The sequence below is a fragment of the Pinus tabuliformis genome, chromosome 9 (genome assembly GCF_031772625.1).
Source record: "Pinus tabuliformis cultivar Carrire ecotype Pingquan chromosome 9, CPIR1, whole genome shotgun sequence".
Taxonomy (NCBI): domain Eukaryota; kingdom Viridiplantae; phylum Streptophyta; class Pinopsida; order Pinales; family Pinaceae; genus Pinus; species Pinus tabuliformis.
The window spans coordinates 1,002,775,680-1,002,793,907 of NC_142307.1; positions in this window are offsets into that span (position 1 = coordinate 1,002,775,680).

Sequence of the window (18,228 nt, forward strand, 5' to 3'; positions counted from 1 at the left end):
AATTCATGTTATTCAGAAGGACTTTGCTTAGGGCATAGAAGGGGATTGAAGAACCAGTGCAAAGGAAGAATTTGTTTAAAACTACCTGTAAATCAAAAGGTAAGTGTTGTAAAGTAATAATTGACAGTGGGAGCACTGAAAAACTTGTTTCTATAGAGATGGTGGACAAGATCAGACTAGCAAAGACAATGCACCCTACTCCTTACAAAGTGTCATGGTTATAGAAAGGACATCAGATTATTGTGACAGAACAATGCAAGGTGGAGATACAAATTGGTATGTTTAAAGATGTGATATTATGTGATGTAATGCCCATGGATGTATGCCATGCATTACTGGGAAGACCAAAGTGTCATGGTTACAGTAAGGACATCAGATTATTGTGACAGAACAATGCAAGGTGGAGATACAAATTGGTATGTATAAAGATGTGATATTATGTTATTGAAAAATGAAGCTGGTAGTCCCGGTTTTGGGATCCAGGGAAAAATCTTTGTGCATATGTGTTTTATGGGTTATGCTCTCGCATTGTTTATTTTCTTTGTTTAAGAATTCGTATGTAGGTAATTTCTATACAAGGTTAAAACCTACATTTGGTATCGGAGCTGTTTTGGCTTCAAGGGGATGCCTTTGTTGCTGAGGGGTTTCGCTCGGGCCTGTGGTAGACCCTGTTCAGTGGGAGATCTGCGAGATCGATTCTGGTGGTGAAAGAAGATGGCGAGCAGTGGAAAGATAGAGATTGAGAAGTTCAATGGTCAGAATTTTGAGTTGTGGAAACTCAAGATGGAGGATCTGTTGGTGGATAAAGATCAGTGGATCGCGGTAGATCCGGGTACTAAACCATCGGGAGTGACCGATGAAGAATGGAAGAAGTTGGATCGGAAGGCAAAGAGAACAGTACGATTGTGTGTCTCGGATTCAGTATTTCTGAATGTATCAGGGGAAGCTACGGCAAAGGCTTTGTGGGTCAAGTTAGGGACTTTGTACCAATCTAAGTCTCTGGTGAATAAACTGTTCCTGCGGAAAAAGCTGTATAACATGAGGATGAAAGATGGAGACTCGGTGACAGAGCATCTGAATGCGTTTAATACTATGGTAAGTCAATTATTATCTGTTGATATGAAAATTTCAGATGAAGATAAGTGCATCAGTCTGTTGTGTTCTCTACCAGATTCGTGGGATAGTCTAGTTATTGCAATAGGTAGCAATGCAACTGCTTTGCAGTTTGATGAAATAGTCTCAGCCTTGCTGACGGAGGAGATGAGACAGAAAAATATGGACAACCAGAATGGTGATGCCTTATCTGTACGAGGACGGTCCCAGAACAGAAACAAAAATAAGTCATCGAGTGGGAGATCTAAATCTAGAGGGAGATCTAAATCTCCAGGAAAACCTACAAAGGTGGTGTGCTGGAAATGCGGAAAGGAAGGGCACTTCAGAAGGGATTGTAAATCTAAAGCTCCTGATAAAGGAAAGGGATCTGATGATGCTCCTTCTGCAAAGGCGAAAACCACCTCAGATGAAGGTGGGGATGTGTACTTGGCTTCTTCAAGTACACATGTATATCATGAGGCATGGTTGATTGACTCAGGTGCATCCTTTATCTTCACTCCCCATAGAGAGTGGTTCTGCGAGTATGAGAAATACGATGGTGGTGATGTCTTCTTAGGAGATGATAGGAAGGCTAGAATCATTGGTCAGGGAAAAGTAAAGTTGAAGTTGCAAGGTGGAAGGGTTAGAACACTTCCGGGTGTTCTACATATTCCTGCATTGGCTAGAAATCTGATTTCTGTAAGCAAGTTGGATGATGCAGGTGTAAAGACGGTGTTCGAGAAATATACCTGCAAGATGGTTTGAGGAGCACTGATCTTAATGCGGGGAGTTCGGATTGGAACTTTTTACAAGCTGCAAGGTAGCACTGTTGTTGATGGGTGCAATAGTTCTATGGTTCCTGAAAATGGAGCAGAGAATTTAGTGGTCTCTGGAGAGAAGACCATGTTGTGGCATCAAAGGCTTGGACATATTGGAGAGAAGGGCCTTCGAATACTTCATGGTAAAGGTATGGTAGAAGGTATGAATAATAGCTCTCTGGATTTTGATTTCTATGAAAATTGTGTATATGGGAAGCAGAATCGGGTGAGTTTCCCCTCTGGTGGTAAGAGGATGAAACAGATATTAGAGCTTGTGCACAGTGATGTGTTTGGACCTGTGAAGGTTCCATCACTGGGTAAGTCTATGTACTATGTATCACTCATAGATGACTTCTCAAGGAATACATGGATATATTTTCTTAAGAAGAAATCTGAAGTCTTTGACAGGTTTAAAGAATTTAAGGCTCTGGTGGAAAATTAGATAGAGAAGAAGATAAAGGTGCTGAGGACAAATAATGGTGGAGAATTTCGTAGCAAGGAATTTGAAGAATTTTGTAAGAAGTGTGGTATAGCACGGCAGAAGACTACTCCATATACACCTCATCAAAATGGAGTCGCAGAAAGAATGAACAAGACGTTGATGGAAAGGGCAAGAAGCATGCTTAGTGGTGCCGGGTTAGGACAGGAATTCTGGGCAGAGGCGGTGGATACTGCATGGTACCTGATCAACAGATCACCTTCATCAACGTTGGAGGATAAGACTCCACAAGAAGTATGGACTAGTAAGAAACCCTCTCTTTCACATCTAAGGGTATTTGGATGTGATGCATATGTACATGTTCCAAAGGAGAAACGAACCAAGTTGGATAGTAAATATGAAAAGTGCATCTTTATTGGGTATAAAGATGGTTTAAAGGGTTATAAGCTTTGGAACCCAGTCACACGGAAGGTTGTGTACAGTCAAGATGTGTTGTTCAGAGAGGTAAAAGATGTTATTCAACATGAAGTCCAACCAAAGGAACCTGAGAAGATAGAGTTTGAGCCAAAGGAGGAAGAATCAGACTCTGCAGCAGAGGAAGAATCAGAAGATGAAGAGCCACAAACTCCGGCTGTGAGAAGATCAGTTCTAGAAAGAAGGTAGCCAGAAAGGTATAGTCCATCTGCTTTTGCTTTGTCTGTTATTGATAATGATCCCAAAACTGTGAAGGAAGCAGTGGATTTAGAGGATGGAAAACTTTGGAAAGAGGCCATGGTCGATGAAATGACATCTTTGCACAAAAATGAGGCTTGGGATCTGGTGGAGTTGCCGGCTGGAAGGAAACCCATTGGCAGCAAATGGGTGTTCAAGAAGAAGACAAATGTGGAAGGAAAGGTGGAGAAATACAAAGCTCGGTTGGTAGCAAAAGGTTATTCCCAGGTGCCGAGAATTGATTTTGGTGATATTTTTTCTCCTGTTGCCAAGGTAACTTCTATTAGATTACTTTTATCTATTGCTACTGCTTTTGATTTTGAGGTAGAATAGATGGATGTGAAGACAACATTTATTCACGGGGATTTGGAAGAGGAAATATACATGAAGCAACCTGAAGGCTTTGCGGTGAAGGGTAAGAAAGAACTCGTATGCAAGTTAAAGAAGTCTCTGTATGGGTTAAAACAGTCACCAAGGATGCGGTATCAAAAATTTGATACATTTATACGGGGACTTGGCTTCACCAGAAGCAAAGCATATCATTGTGTGTATTTTAAATTAATTGGTGACCGTGTTATTTATCTGGTCTTGTATGTGGATGATATGTTGCTGGTTAGAAATGACAAAGAAATTATCCAGGATTTGAAGACCCAATTGTCCTCCAAATTCGACATGAAAGATCTTGGTGTTGCAAACTATATTTTGGGCATGGAAATTAAAAGAGATCGGTCAAAGAGGAAGCTCTGGTTAAACTAGAGGAAGTATGTCGAGACAATACTCCAGAGGTTTAATATGCAGGATAGTAAACCGGTGAAGGTTCCTATTCCTGTAGGTGTGAAGTTATTTGCTGAATAGTGTCCCAAGACACAAGAAGAGGAAGAGGACATGTCCCGTGTTCCATATGCAAGTGCAGTGGGTAGCCTGATGTATGCAATGGTCTGTACTAGACCAGACATTGCACATGCAGTGGGAGTATTGAGCAGGTTTATGTCAAAACCTGGGAAGGAGCACTGGACAACAGTGAAGCGGGTTTTCAGGTATTTGCGTGGCACTAGTGATTATGGTTTATGCTACCAAGGAAGACCAGGATTGGACAGAGTGTTGGATATTCATGGCTTTGTTGATGCAGACTGGGCTGGAGATCTAGATCAGAGAAGATCTATAAGTGGGTATGTGTTTAACCTATTTGGAGGTGCAGTCAGTTGGATGAGTAAGAAACAATCTGTAGTGGCACTATCAACTACAGAGGCAGAATACATGGCAGCCACTCATGCAAGAAAGGAAGAAGTTTGGTTGCAGAGATTGTGTTCAAGTATGGGGTTAGTACAGGAAGCTATAAGAATAGACTGCGATAGCCAAAGTGCAATTTTCTTGGCAAAGAACCCTGCTTATCATTCAAAGACAAAGCACATTGATGTTCAGTATCACTTTGTGAGGGATATGATAGAAGACAGAAAGGTGTTGCTGGTAAAGGTGGACACTTTGAAGAATACTGCAGATGCATTGACAAAATCTGTGAGCTCTGAGAAGTTCTCTTGGTGTAGAGAAGCAATGGGAATCTCAGGGCTGAAAAAATGACTAAGCTCTCCTGTGGAAAGAAAACAACAAGTGGGAGATTGTTGGGTTGTGTTATATTCTTTCCACGTAGTTAATAGGGGGTTTGAAGGGCACCCGTAACCCCACTTATGGGGTCCGGGGTAGCGCCCCGGAAAATTTTGGTTTTGGACCATATGTTAGTTTGGGCGGACCCACCTATGGTTTTGTGCATGATTTTTGCACATGTTTTTTGGACGCGATGGTTTTCGGTCCATGGTATTGGACGCGATGGTTTTCGGTCCATGGTATTGGATGCTTCGGCATGTATAAATATGTATTGTAACATTGAAAGGAACATAATGAAAAATCAAGCTGGTAGTCCCGGTTTTGGGATCCAGGGAAAAATCTCTGTGCATATGTGTTTTATGGGTTATGCTCTCGCATTGTTTATTTTCTTTGTTTAATAATTCGTATGCAGGTAATTTCTGTACAGGGTTAAAACCTAAAATCAAAAGGTAAGTGTTGTAAAGTAATAATTGACAGTGGGAGCACTGACAAACTTGTTTCTATAGAGATGGTGGACAAGATCGGACTAGCAAAGACAATGCACCCTACTCCTTACAAAGTGTCATGGTTACAGAAAGGACATCAGGTTATTGTGACAGAACAATGCAAGGTGGAGATACAAATTGGTATGTATAAAGATGTGATATTATGTGATGTAATGCCCATGGATGTATGCCATGCATTACTGGGAAGACCATGGCAATTTGATCGAAAAGCTATTCATGATGGGAGGAGAAACACTTTACGCTGGAGAAGGATGGAACTAAACATACATTTCTGCCATTGAAGGACGATGCTGACAAAAGAACACCTGGAAGTAGTATTATGCTGATAAGTGGGAAGGCACTGCTACAAGAAGTAGTGAAAAACGAGGAGTTGAAATTTTGCTATTGTGGGAAGACTAAAGGTAATTTAACTTCCACAACCTTGGATGATTTGCCTGAAGAAGTTAAAATTCTGTTAGATGATTTTGCCGATATTATCGTGGATGAGTTGCCAAACGCATTACCACCGATCAGGAGTATTAGTCATCATATTGATCTAATACCAGGAGCAAGTTTTCCAAATAAAGTAGCATACATATTAACTCCTCGAGAGAATGCAGAAGTTGGAAGACAAGTGCAGGAGATGATGGATAAGGGGCTAATCAGAGAAAGTCTTAGTCCATGTGTTGTACCAACAGTACTCAGTCCAAAGAATGGAGGAGAATGGCTTATATGCACAGATTACAGAGCTATAAACAAGATCACAATCAGGTATAGGTTTCCTTTTCCATGCATGGATGATTTAATGGATTGTTTGACTGGATAAAAATATTTTAGTAAAATAGAATTGAAGAGTGGATATCATGAAATAAGAATTGGAGAACGCGATGGATGGAAGACTGCATTTAAAACAAAAAGTTGTTTGTATCAGTGGTTAGTGATGCCTTTTGGACTCACTAATGCACCTAGCACGTTCATAAGATTAATGAATGAAGTCTTGAAGGAGTATGCAGGCAAGTTTTTTATTGTTTATCTTGATGATATTCTAGTTTTTAGTAAAAGTAAAGAAGAACATTTAGAGCATCTTAAGTTGGTTCTAAAAACTCTGTAGAAAGAGAAACCACTGATAAATTTGAAGAAATGTAGTTTCATGAAGGAAGAACAGGTTTACTTGGGATTTGTAGTTTTTAAAGAAGGCTTGAAAATGGATCGAGAGAAAGTCCAAGCAATTTGGAACTGGCCTATTCCCAGAAATATATTTAAGGTAAGGAGCTTCCATGGTCTTGCAAGTTTTTACAGAAAGTTTATAAAAGGCTTTAGTCAGATTTGTCCACCCATTCTTGAAACAATTAAGGAGATCAATCAGCGATTCAAGTGGACATAAGAAGTAGACGAAAATTTTAAATTGTTGAATAAGAAAATCACAGAAGAACCAATTTTAGCTTTGCATGATTTTGAGAACGTCTTTCAAGTAGAAACATATGCTAGTGGAGTTGCAGTTGGCACCATTCTGAGTCAAGAACAAATACCAATAGCATACTTCAGTGAGAAATTGAATGATGTAAAGAAGAAATATTATTCTTATGATAAAGAATTTTATGCTATTTTTCAATCCTTGAAAAAATGGAGACGTTAATTGCTGCCAAAAGTATTCATATTGTATTCATACAATCATGCCTTACAGTTCATCAATAACCAGCCGAAATTGAATCAGAAACATGCCAAGTGGGTAGAATTTTTGCAAACATTTACTTTTGTGATTGCTATGGGGTAAAATGCATGGTGTATGGAGAATGAAAACTACCCTCAAAGGCCTTCCTAGGACCTTCAACAGACTGTAAGATTATCTGCATATGATACCAAGTTATACACATGTTCATAGACAAATATCAATTAACAAAGTATGGAAAGAGGATTACCTCAAGTATCCTTCTAGATTTGTTTGGAGATCACAATGTAGCCAAGCGGAATTCCCTCGAGGCTGGCTCCAAATCAATTCCTACACAAAGGAAAGGCAAACACAATCACCGCATACAACCTTGAAAACCAATATATGAATACACAATGAACATATATTTGCGTACAACTAAACTACTCATATAAACAAGTATCGACTGAACAACTTAATGAACTATGTCACCGACACCATGGAGTAGGGAACACAACTATAGTTCTGTATTAATAACGAAAGAGTGATTACAACCATATATTGTATCAGTGTTCCTTTTCCCCTTCTACTTCTCTCTCTCTCTCTCTCCCCCTTCTAACTGACTTCTTCAGATATGAGACAGTTCTCAACAGATTAGTAGGCTATCCTTTCAAATGCTCTGACCCTTTTCACAATGACCCTCCCATTGCTTATGTAGCAATCGAGTTAGGGTTTTCAAGCTCCTCATAGAGTTCACTAGGGAAAAAGAAATGAACTTGCTCTACTTTTTAGCTCTTTCCCATTTGCCTCCTTTGTTCAGATTAGAATTTCTCAAAATAGGTCGATTTTAGATATTTTCTTGCTTTTCTTGAGTGTTTTTAGGAACAAATATCTAGATATTTGTGAGTCAATTTTCTCCTTTGACCCTTGGAACTGCATCTAGTTTCAATAACCCTGCCCCTGGCCTAACAACTTGAGTTAGTAGGGTCACTAACGCACCCTTAGGCTTGGTAAAAAGCTTTATAAAGCAGGTTTTCATTGTGCGACTAGTGTTAGTGTGGAATCAAGGCTTGTAATTGTGGTCTTTGCTTTAGTCATGCTGTCTTTCCCCTCTGAGTTGATGAGGAGGTAATTTTGTTGTATAATAGATGCCCCCTAAAGTATGAGATCAGAGGCTACGATGATGGCCGAAATACTTTACTTAAGAAATAATTTTTCTGTCAAAATGAGAGAGAGAGAAGCTTTGGGCGGCAAGGGAAACCTGATACAACACATATATATAAAAATGCTAAAATCATGTTCTGAGTCGAGTATTCCCATGCTTAGTAGCTATGTCAGAGTGATTTTCTCCAAAGAGATATGACAATACTGTCTGCCAATAAGCACAATGCAGGTCCAATGTCATAATAGGATCTTCCTGAAATAGTTGTCTCCAAAAAACAATATCTACAGCTTGGGAGAGGAAACAAGGCTGAATGATGCAAGCCTCTACCCAAGGTCTTGATTTCCACTTCACCAAACAACATAGATCGATACATGTGTGAAAAATATGTGTTGATGTCGAACATGCACGAAATCATCTAATTACCAGTCAATAATGGAGACCATTAATAGATGCGAGGAAGGCCACCGATAATGGTGATGGTCTCCAAGATGCACAATGCAATCTAACGAGTGTGAAAGATATCTTTGTCGTCGAACACCCATAGAATCGCTTAACCAGGAGCCAATAATGAGAACCCCTAATCAAACACAAGGTAACCTGCCACTAATGTCTGCAAGTACCAAGGCACTGAATGTGTTTATGGGTTATCTTCCTAGATAGAGTGTTGAAGTCGATAGGAAGAAACCTGTCAAAAGTTAGGAAATAATGTGTCCTACATCAATCGACATGAAACGAGACAAGAATGATTTTGTTTTTTGAGGAATGTTTTGAGAATTTGGGTCTAAACAATGGAGGGCATGATGAAAGGATATGTTTGATGGGTTGATGGAGGAAACAAATGGGTAAACCTTGAATAATAGAAGGCATGAAAATAGTTTTAACTAGATAGCACTAGACTCATGAACACTACAGAGTGTTATGATATAGAGATGCAATTACATCAGGGTATATAGGATAAACTCATAGGATGGTAGGGTTCATATTGAGAGGCTGTCAAAAGGAGGTTTGTTTGAGGGAGTGCCATGTTCAAGGGATCGATTTCCAAACCACACTTTCTAATACAGAATACAATTGTATTATCCACTTTCCCTGTCTAATTAATTTAATGAGTCCAGATGGGTAAACTCATTGATCTTTTCATTTTTAACGCGTCTGAAAAGGACCGCAAAAAGAATGACTCTTTTCCCTATCTGATTAGTTTAATGATTCCAGACAGGCAAACTCGTCGATTTTTTCATATTTTAAGAGTCTGAAAAGTATTGTAAAAAGAGTGACTCTATATCTTGTCTGTGTAATTTAAAGAGTCTATATTAGACAACTCAGTGGTATTTTCATATTTAGAGAGTCTGAAAATATTGTAAAGAGCAACTCCATGGTGGTCCCTTTGTCATAGTTGTTAACCGGGTGCGGCAAAAGGTTAATAGTATACTCGGATTAGTTACTTTTATGTTAATTAATCTATTGAATCTAGATAAAGAGAAACCTATTTTTAATAGATGTCGACCTCATTTTGTTACGAGTACGAGGCGACGGACTAAACTCGTTTTTCGTCGTGAATTTTTAATGAGTCATGCAACGACAAACTCAATACCTTCATCAAAATTTTTAATGAGTCAAATGAAGAAAACTTAGTGTATCTTTTTCAGTTTAGTGAGCGAGAAAAAGAGGGAAAATAATGGCTCATTCATTCTTCATAGATTTAATGAGCTCGAAGGAGGGGAAAAACTCGGGGATTTTTTGATTTAAGAGCGTGAAATGGTCTCAAAAAAGAAAGTGCTCTTGTTGCTGCCGTATATTTTTAATGAGCCTAGTGACAAAGACTCAAGATTTTTCAGTTTAACGAGCGAGAAAAGTACCTAAAAGAATGCTTGTGTCATCTTTATAAAGTTTAACGAGCCTAAAGACAAAGCTCAAGATTTTTTTAGTTTAAAGAGCGAGAAAAAAGCACCTAAAAAGAATGCTCCCTTGGTCTTTTTCAGTTTAATGAGCTGGAAAAAGATCAAAAAAGAGTTGCTCAGAGCATTGTCGTATAGATTTAACGAGCACAACGATGAAAACTCGGAGACGTTTCTATTTTTTAAAGAGTAATAAAATATCTCAAAAAGTGCTCTATCATCTTTGTAGTAGTTTAACGAGACCAAAGAAGGAGACTCGAGGTTTTTTAGATTAACGAGCAAGAAAAATACCATAAAAAGAATGCTCAATCTTCTTCGTGGTAGTTTAACGAGCCTGAAGAAGGAGACTCGAGGATTTTTCAGATTAACGAGCAAGAAAAATACCATAAAAAGAATTCTCAATATTCCTAGATCTCATGCTTGACAATAGAAGGGTCTATGCCATGAATTTCCTCATAAGACCAAAGGAAAATATAGCGGAAGTCCCTAAATGGGTAGGTGAAGCTCACAATTTCCTCAGGATTGTTATTGGCTCCAATCTGTATGTTTTCCATGATGCCTTTCATGACAGAAATATTGATGAGCAATGTTTTTGAAATATTTCCCTTGTTTCCTTCCGAGTCCAAAGTTTGGATAGTCACATATGGTGAGGAAATGATTTCTGGTATGTCAGGTGACAGGATTTGAAGAGGCACCATGTCCGAATCAAATATCGAAACATGATGGTGCGAATCCTCCCAAGGTCGCTCTTCTAAACTCGTGATCTCTCTAATAGCTTCGTCCATAGGTAGGACTTGATTGAGTGGATCAAAAGAAGGAGCAGTTATGGGAGGGGCAGTGGTACCGTTGGCCAAAACCAAAGTGACCGGAGATTCAGATGCAAATTGAATGGCTTGGTAGGCCGATTCAACTGGTGACAATGATATTTTCTCTCCATATGTGTCAATGTTTGAAGGAACCGGTAGGATCCAGGGATAGATCTATTCATGAGGAATAGATGAAAGTATATTGACCATCTGTAAAACCTTCGGCAGCTGAAGAGGGAAAAAACCCATGAGGGAGAAGCCTTCAGCAGACCGGTACCGATACTTGTTGGAAATAATACTGAGAGGGGGGGGGGGGGTGAATTAGTATTAGCAAGTAAACAATATTTCATTTCCATAAACAGATTTATATATGCTACTTTAGTTAAGGGAACTCGCGTGTATACGCAACTGTGTTTAGAGAAACCAACGTATACCTTGCAAACTTATAATTTAGTTAGTTGATATTTGATTTGTGTATCAAAACCATATAAACAGTAACGAGGTGCAGTAAACAGAACATGAAATCACACACATGAACACAAGATATAAGGTAGAAACCCAATGTGGGTGAAAACCACCTGCTGCAATCGTCTCTATCTTTCTTTTATAAGAAACTTCTTTTTATAAATTTTGTACTGGTGCAGTCTTACACCAGTACGCAGGCTTCTACCTACAGAAGGCTACAACCTTCTCTCATTCTCCAGCTTCTCCTGGAAGGGAGCTACAACCCCCTATCTCTTGTACTAGTTGATGTGTTTACTAGTACGTAGGTGCTGACCTACAGGTCTCTTTTCTTCCAGGGACCACGTTTTATAAAATTTCAAACTGGATCCATCAATACAAAAAAATCACCACTGCAATACAACCATCATCTATATTTGCAATATCAATCTCTGAATCACCCAACAACTGAATCACTGAAACCTTGTCATCAAAACACAGTCACTAGACTACAGAGCAAAACCCAGAACTTTGCAACAACCACTAGAACCAACAACAACCTCAAATATCAAATCTCATAAGGTATATGCTACTTGGTTGTGTCGAACCAACGTGTATACACACTTTTCTCAAGGCGGACCTGTGTATACACATTTTTAAAATGTCGAATCAACGTGTATACGCACCTTTGCTATACTGAACCTGTGTACAGATCTGTAAAAAATGATTGAACCTTTACAACTATTTAGACATCAGTTATACCTAGATCATCAGATTTACAAACTACAACATGAGCCAATTATTCAAATAAAAGATCAAAACCACACAAGGATACTTCTCTTGAAGCCTTAAGATCTTGACCCATCAATAGAACTTATCCTTCTTCGAGCGCTCAGGTTCCTCCTTGATTCAGATCCAGCTATGCACCATAACCCAATGACCAGTATTCTAGATTTTGCTCTTCATGAGATATTCAATACTTGAGTGCCTTTGCCTAATGATCTCCTCCTCCTTTTATAGTCTTAGGCCTTACTCAATACCATGGTCGAAAACCACTTAGAATCAATACCTTGGACCAAATATCTAGGGTCAACACTTTGGACAAGATACCTTGGACCAATACCATGGGTCAAAATACCAAGGACCAAATACCACAGACCAAAAACAAGTTTTCCAACATGTACGTGCTTTTCCTTGCGTGAAAGTGCATGTATACGCATACGCGCCTTTCGGTCTACTAACCCGTGTGTATACACGGCTTGGTCAAGGGGAACCTGTGTATACCTCTTTTTCCTTCATTCTGTGAGCCTGAACTGTGATCTGTCATCTGAGTGAGTTTCCATCAAGGACAACACCTGTGTCATAGTGCCAAACCTATGTCATAATGCCAACAATATTGATGTAAGAGTCAGGCACACCACCTACTAGTGGTACAAAGCTACTAGGTAACGGAGAGTAATCTGGGGTGCAAGAGGACAGTTGGTCGATTGTCATTAACTTTCCATCCAAGGGAAAGAGGATGATACAGAAGACAGAAGACACAATGGCTTTCATGGCATAAGTCCAAGTGCGGCCCAAAAGCAAATTATAGTCGAGTTTATGATCCACGACTTCAATATCTACCGTTACCATTTTCCCACTCAAGGTGATGGGATAGCTAACTAGGCAACCTTTTGGGATGAAAGTGTGGTTGTTGAAAGCTTGTAGGGAATTAGACGGCGAGGATAGGGTTGGAGAACCTAGGGCGAGCCAACATGAAGCTGACATGATAATGGTAGAAGCACCTTCGTCGATGATAGTTCTATGTATACCTTTACCTTTTGAAGTTATATGCACCTGGAATGCAAGTTGGTGAGAAAGGGGAGGTTTACACTTGTCCATGTCAAAAATAGCAAGCATGGAATCCTCTGGGTTGATACCACCAATAGCCAAAAGCAAATCTTTCCGTTGTGTTGGGCATGTTTGTAATACTTCGAGCGCTAACATAGATGATCCCGCTTGCGCCAAATCTTCTATAATGCTGTAGTTTTGGGCGGCACGTGCAGATGTATTGTGCGTTTCATGTCGAAGTTCCCCTTTTGGGGGTCGAATTAGAAGGTCTGAAACCAACCTTTCGATATGAAAATCGTTAGGCGCCGGTGGGTTTGGACTTGAGGAAGGTTCTGCTGCAGGAGCGATAGGACCTCCATAAGATTTGGCTCTTGTGGTGAGTTATACCGTTTAAAATGTGAAATTTGTAGAAGATCCTTCACCAGCTGAAGGATGTTGCAAACCACCATTTCCCCCTTGCGGGGGTTGCAGTTGGTTTGCAATAAGGTTTTGCTGCTGTTGAGTAGGAAAAGGATTATTCAGGATAGTAGTGGTCCTACCAGTATCCTTTCTAGCAATGTATTATGTGAATTCCTGAAGATGCGGACAATGCTAGGTCATGTGGTCTTCAACATAGAGTTTGCAAGGAAATGTGGTGGGTTTATCCTTTCCATCGTCAGTAGGCGCAACGACCTTCTGTTTTGGGTTTGGCTTCTTTATTGACTGCTCTTCAGAAGGAGCGGTCTTTTTCTTACTACCAAGATTTTGTGTAGACTACATAGAGTTTATCTTAGTGCTAGGAAGAGCAATCGATTTGGTTGTAGTGGAAGAATTCGGGTTGCTAGGGGCATTGGGGATTATGTCGTAAAGAGTGCTAGACTGTGAATATATAAAATCTAAGTGTTCGTATGGATTGGTCTTCTGTGACTGCATCACCTAGAGCAACATCTCTAGTGATTTGTGGAAGTAAGGACCTACAGAACCAGTCTGTTAAGAGAAAGTTTGGGAGGGGAGCTTTGACTAACCTCCACCTACGTCTCCATTCATGTATATGATCGAAGATGTGGGTGGCGGTATCTTGACGAAATGAAGTGAGGAGCTCTGTCCCAATCTCATTGTGGATGGGTAGTTGGAAGTGCTTTATGAATTCCATTGCTAAAGTGTCGAAGGTGTTTACTAATGCGCGTGGTAACTCAATATACCATTTAGATGCATTGCCAGTGAGGGTGTGGGGAAAAAGATGTAACCAGACACTATCATCCACCATGGAGTTGGAAACACTCCAAAAATGGTAGGTGGTGATATGGGTGCCTGGATCCTCCCCTTGTTTTCCATCGAACATAGGGATGTCTGTTGGTATTTTATGCGGGATCAGTGGCCATTGTAAGTTGTGATAGATGGGGTCATTTGTCAGCTTGTACAAGTTGGGTATATCCAACGTTGCCAAGAAAGGCAGAGAGTTAGGTGCCCCCGGCTCAGACCATGGTGATGACGAATGAATTGAGGAGCTTTCTGCTCCTCCCATCATTTGGTTCCCCATATTATACATGGGTTGCGTGGTGTAGCAGGTGTTTTGAGGTATGGTGTTGTAGAGTGGATTTCCATGAGGATTTTGATACTGGGGTATAGAATTACCCCCAGTATAAGCGGTGCCCCCTTGACTCATTTGAATATGTGAGTAGGGTGCCCCCATGGATTGGTTGGGCATCCCGTGAGGATTCCTGCCCAACCTAGAACTAACCATTTGTCCTTGATTGATAGAGGGAATGCTCATGTAAAATAGTGACTGACCATGCACGCCTTAGAACAGAGGGGGAACTTTTACGCTCCCTACCAACATGTGCATATTGGGAACCCCCCGAGGTATATGAATCTAGGGGTTTGAACTGCACATTGGTGGCCGACCATATTATTGGTAAACGAGAATCACACCCATAGTGCCACATTGAGTGCTATAAGGAGCATTGTATGTGGCATTTGTCGAAGGTATGTAGTTTGACACCATATGGGTGGACCCTTGCATCTACTGGGTTCCACTCATAGAGGGTATCATGTGAGTGGTTGTACTTGGTACAAACGAGATAGCGGGATTCGCCATTACTAGTGTTGTGGTGACTGTCGACTGGGGAAGTGGTGAAGGACCAAAAGTGTCCCTAAAGTCCCACAACCCGTAAGTCGTCGACGAGATAGATGGAAATGTTCCAACTACTGAAGTAGGAAGTACTGGTACCACGAGAGCCAAGACAGGTTCCAATGGATTCGTGAGTGGAGGGTTAAAGGGAGGAAGAAATCCTTTGGCAAAATTTAATCATCGGTTGTCCAAACAGATCCCGTGTGAGATCTAGGAGACTGATCCCTTGAAGATGGGGAATCCAGTTCAGTAGAACTCAGCGGATCTTCCACAATGAGTGGAGGAAGTCCTAACAATCATCTGGAGTGATGACGAGGACCGGATGTAGCCACGGTGAACGTTAATTTTTATCAATAAATTTTATCGTGATATTCATTTAAAGTCTCAAAATGATAGCACTCAGGTACCTAAAAAATATAAAAAATACACTAAATATATCAATCAGAAAACAGAGGGAAATTGCCTTGCCTAATAAGCAATGATCACTGGAGATGAAATCCAGTATCTCATTGAACAATAGAGAAGGATGGCCAGATGTACAGTTATGGTTACTCTAGAGCTTTGCCTAAACCTCAGATTGAGGGGCCAAGTACTCTCGTGGAGCACCCTCCCAAAAACTGAAGACAGAGTAGATCCGTCCATGTTAGATACCAAGACAGCCTATCCCAGTCACCTTGTGTAAGTCCCTATAATTTTAGCCACTAAAGATACCTCAGATCATAGACACCATTGGGGGGGACATAGTTGTAGACAACACGCTGTGTGGGCAGGATACCTGAGTCCCTGACTTAGTTCCGAAATCCCCGAAGGGATCCCCAATACACAGAATACCCAAAGGATTTGTAAGAGAAGGTGGGCTACCTTCACTTACAGTCTGATGTTGTCTCGTATTTCCCTCTGCTTTTATTGGAGTGGTCCCGGTAGTATGAGTGTAGAAGGAATTCTTCTCCCTTTTAATTACACTAGTTTGGTTTTCGACCTTGGGTAGTTCACTCACATTCTTATCCCAAGATCCTAGCCTAGCTAATGTTTGTCTGCTCAAATAAAGAGTTACTGATTGTTCTAGGTAAATGTTATGTGTACTTGATTATTGTCTTTGGTAGGGGAGTTGACGTATGAAATGTGATGAGACTCTTAAGTCAATAAATCATGCAAAAAACAATGCTTTGAATTTTTTTTTCAATTTGATGCAAGCAAGCTATATTCTACATATTCATATTTTTCACATATTCATAGTTTCTTCCATGTATCTTTAGTATTTCAACACATGCATAACTAGTAGATTCTTTTCCAATGTTTCCTAACAACTACTTGAAAACAAAATGAAGCAACTTATAACTATTCAAACAGAAGGATGAATAAAAATGGTGAGTCTTTCTTTGAGAAAAATGTTTTTAAGAGAGAACGACGAAACTTTTTTCCTAAAAATAAATTTCTAGGACACCAATTTTGCTGACAAAATATAGTTACAGATCTTATTTCAGCCCATGAGAAGATTTTCCATCCTTTTTGGTCCACAAACACTGCTAAAAATCAAGGTATTGGGAGACTAATGCTCTATAACAGTGGCTACAGAGAGTTAGTAGGCCCACTAACACTCCCTGTGAACAGGCACAGTGCTTTATAAATCTCTGTGTAGCCTGATAACCTGCGTTAGTGTGGGAAATCAGTCAAAAATAGGGCTTTCAATATCAGTTTCTGAGATGAATGTATACAAGCATGATGCAACAAGATTCTTGTGGGTCAGAAAAGGATTTTAGGAAGTATTGGGAGCTCTTAGAAGGAGGAGAGAACCGAGAAGAGTCTGGGTAAAACAAGAACTATATGTATAGTCCCCAACAGAGTCGCCAATTCTGCTATGGGGTAAAATGCACACTTTATGGAGAATGAAAACTACTCTCAAAGGCCTTCCCAGGACCTTCGACAGACTATAAGATTATCTGCAGATGCTACCAACTTATACACATGTTCATAAACAAATATCAATTAACAAAGTATGGAAAGAGGATTACCTCAAGTCTCCTTCTAGATTTGTTTGGAGATCACAATGCAGCCAAGCGTAAGTCCCTCAAGGCTGGCTCCAAATCAATTCTTGCACAAAGGAAAAGCAAACACAATCATCACATACAACCTTGAAAACCAATATATGAATACACAATGAACATATATTTGCATACAACTAAACTACTTATATAAACAAGTATCGACTGAACAACTTAATGAACTATGTCACCAACACCATGGAGTAGGGAACACAACTGCAGTTCTGTATTAATAATGGAAGAGTGATTACAACCATCTATTGTATCAGTGTTCCTTTGCCCCTTCTGCTTCTCTCTCTCTCTCCCAGCTCACTTCTTCAGATATGAGACAGTTCTCAACAGCTTAGTAGGATATCCTTTCAAATGCTTTGACCCCTTTCACAATGACCCTCCCATTGCTTATGTAGCAATGGAGTTAGGGTTGCCAAGCTCCTCATAGAGTTCACTAGGGCAAAAGCAATGAACTTTCTCTTCTTTTCAGCTCTTTCCCATTTGCCTCCTTTCTTCAGATTCGAATTTCTCAAAATAGGTTGATTTTAGATATCTTCTTGCTTTTCTTGAGTGTTTTTAGGAACAAATATCTAGATATTTGTGAGTCAATTCGTTCCTTTGACCCTTGGAACTGCATCTGGTTTCACTAATGCTGCCCCTAGCCTAACAACTTGAGTTAGTAGGGTCACTAACGCACCCTCGGGCTTGGTAACAAGCTTTATAAAACAGGTTTTTAGTGTGCAACCAGCGTTATGTGGAATCAAGGCTTGTAATTGTGGTCTTTACTTCAGTCATGCTGTCTTTCCCCTCTGAGTTGATGAGGTCATTTTTTTTTGTATAACAGTGATAAAACACAAGAGTGGTAAGTCAAATAAAGTCGCTAATGCATTGATCAGGGTAAGTTTTATTGTGCAAGAATTCAAAGTGGGTGTTTTAGGATTTAAAGAAATAGTTGAAATGTATAAAGATGATGCAAATTTCAAAGATATCTATGCAACCGTTTAGAATCCAATAGTTCATAATAGAAGTCAATGGATGGACTATCTCATTCAAGGAGGCTTATCGTTTAAAATCACCGAGTTATGTATTCCCAAATGTTCTATGAGGGAAAACATAATAAAGAAGAAACATAGTGGAGGATTATCTAGTCACT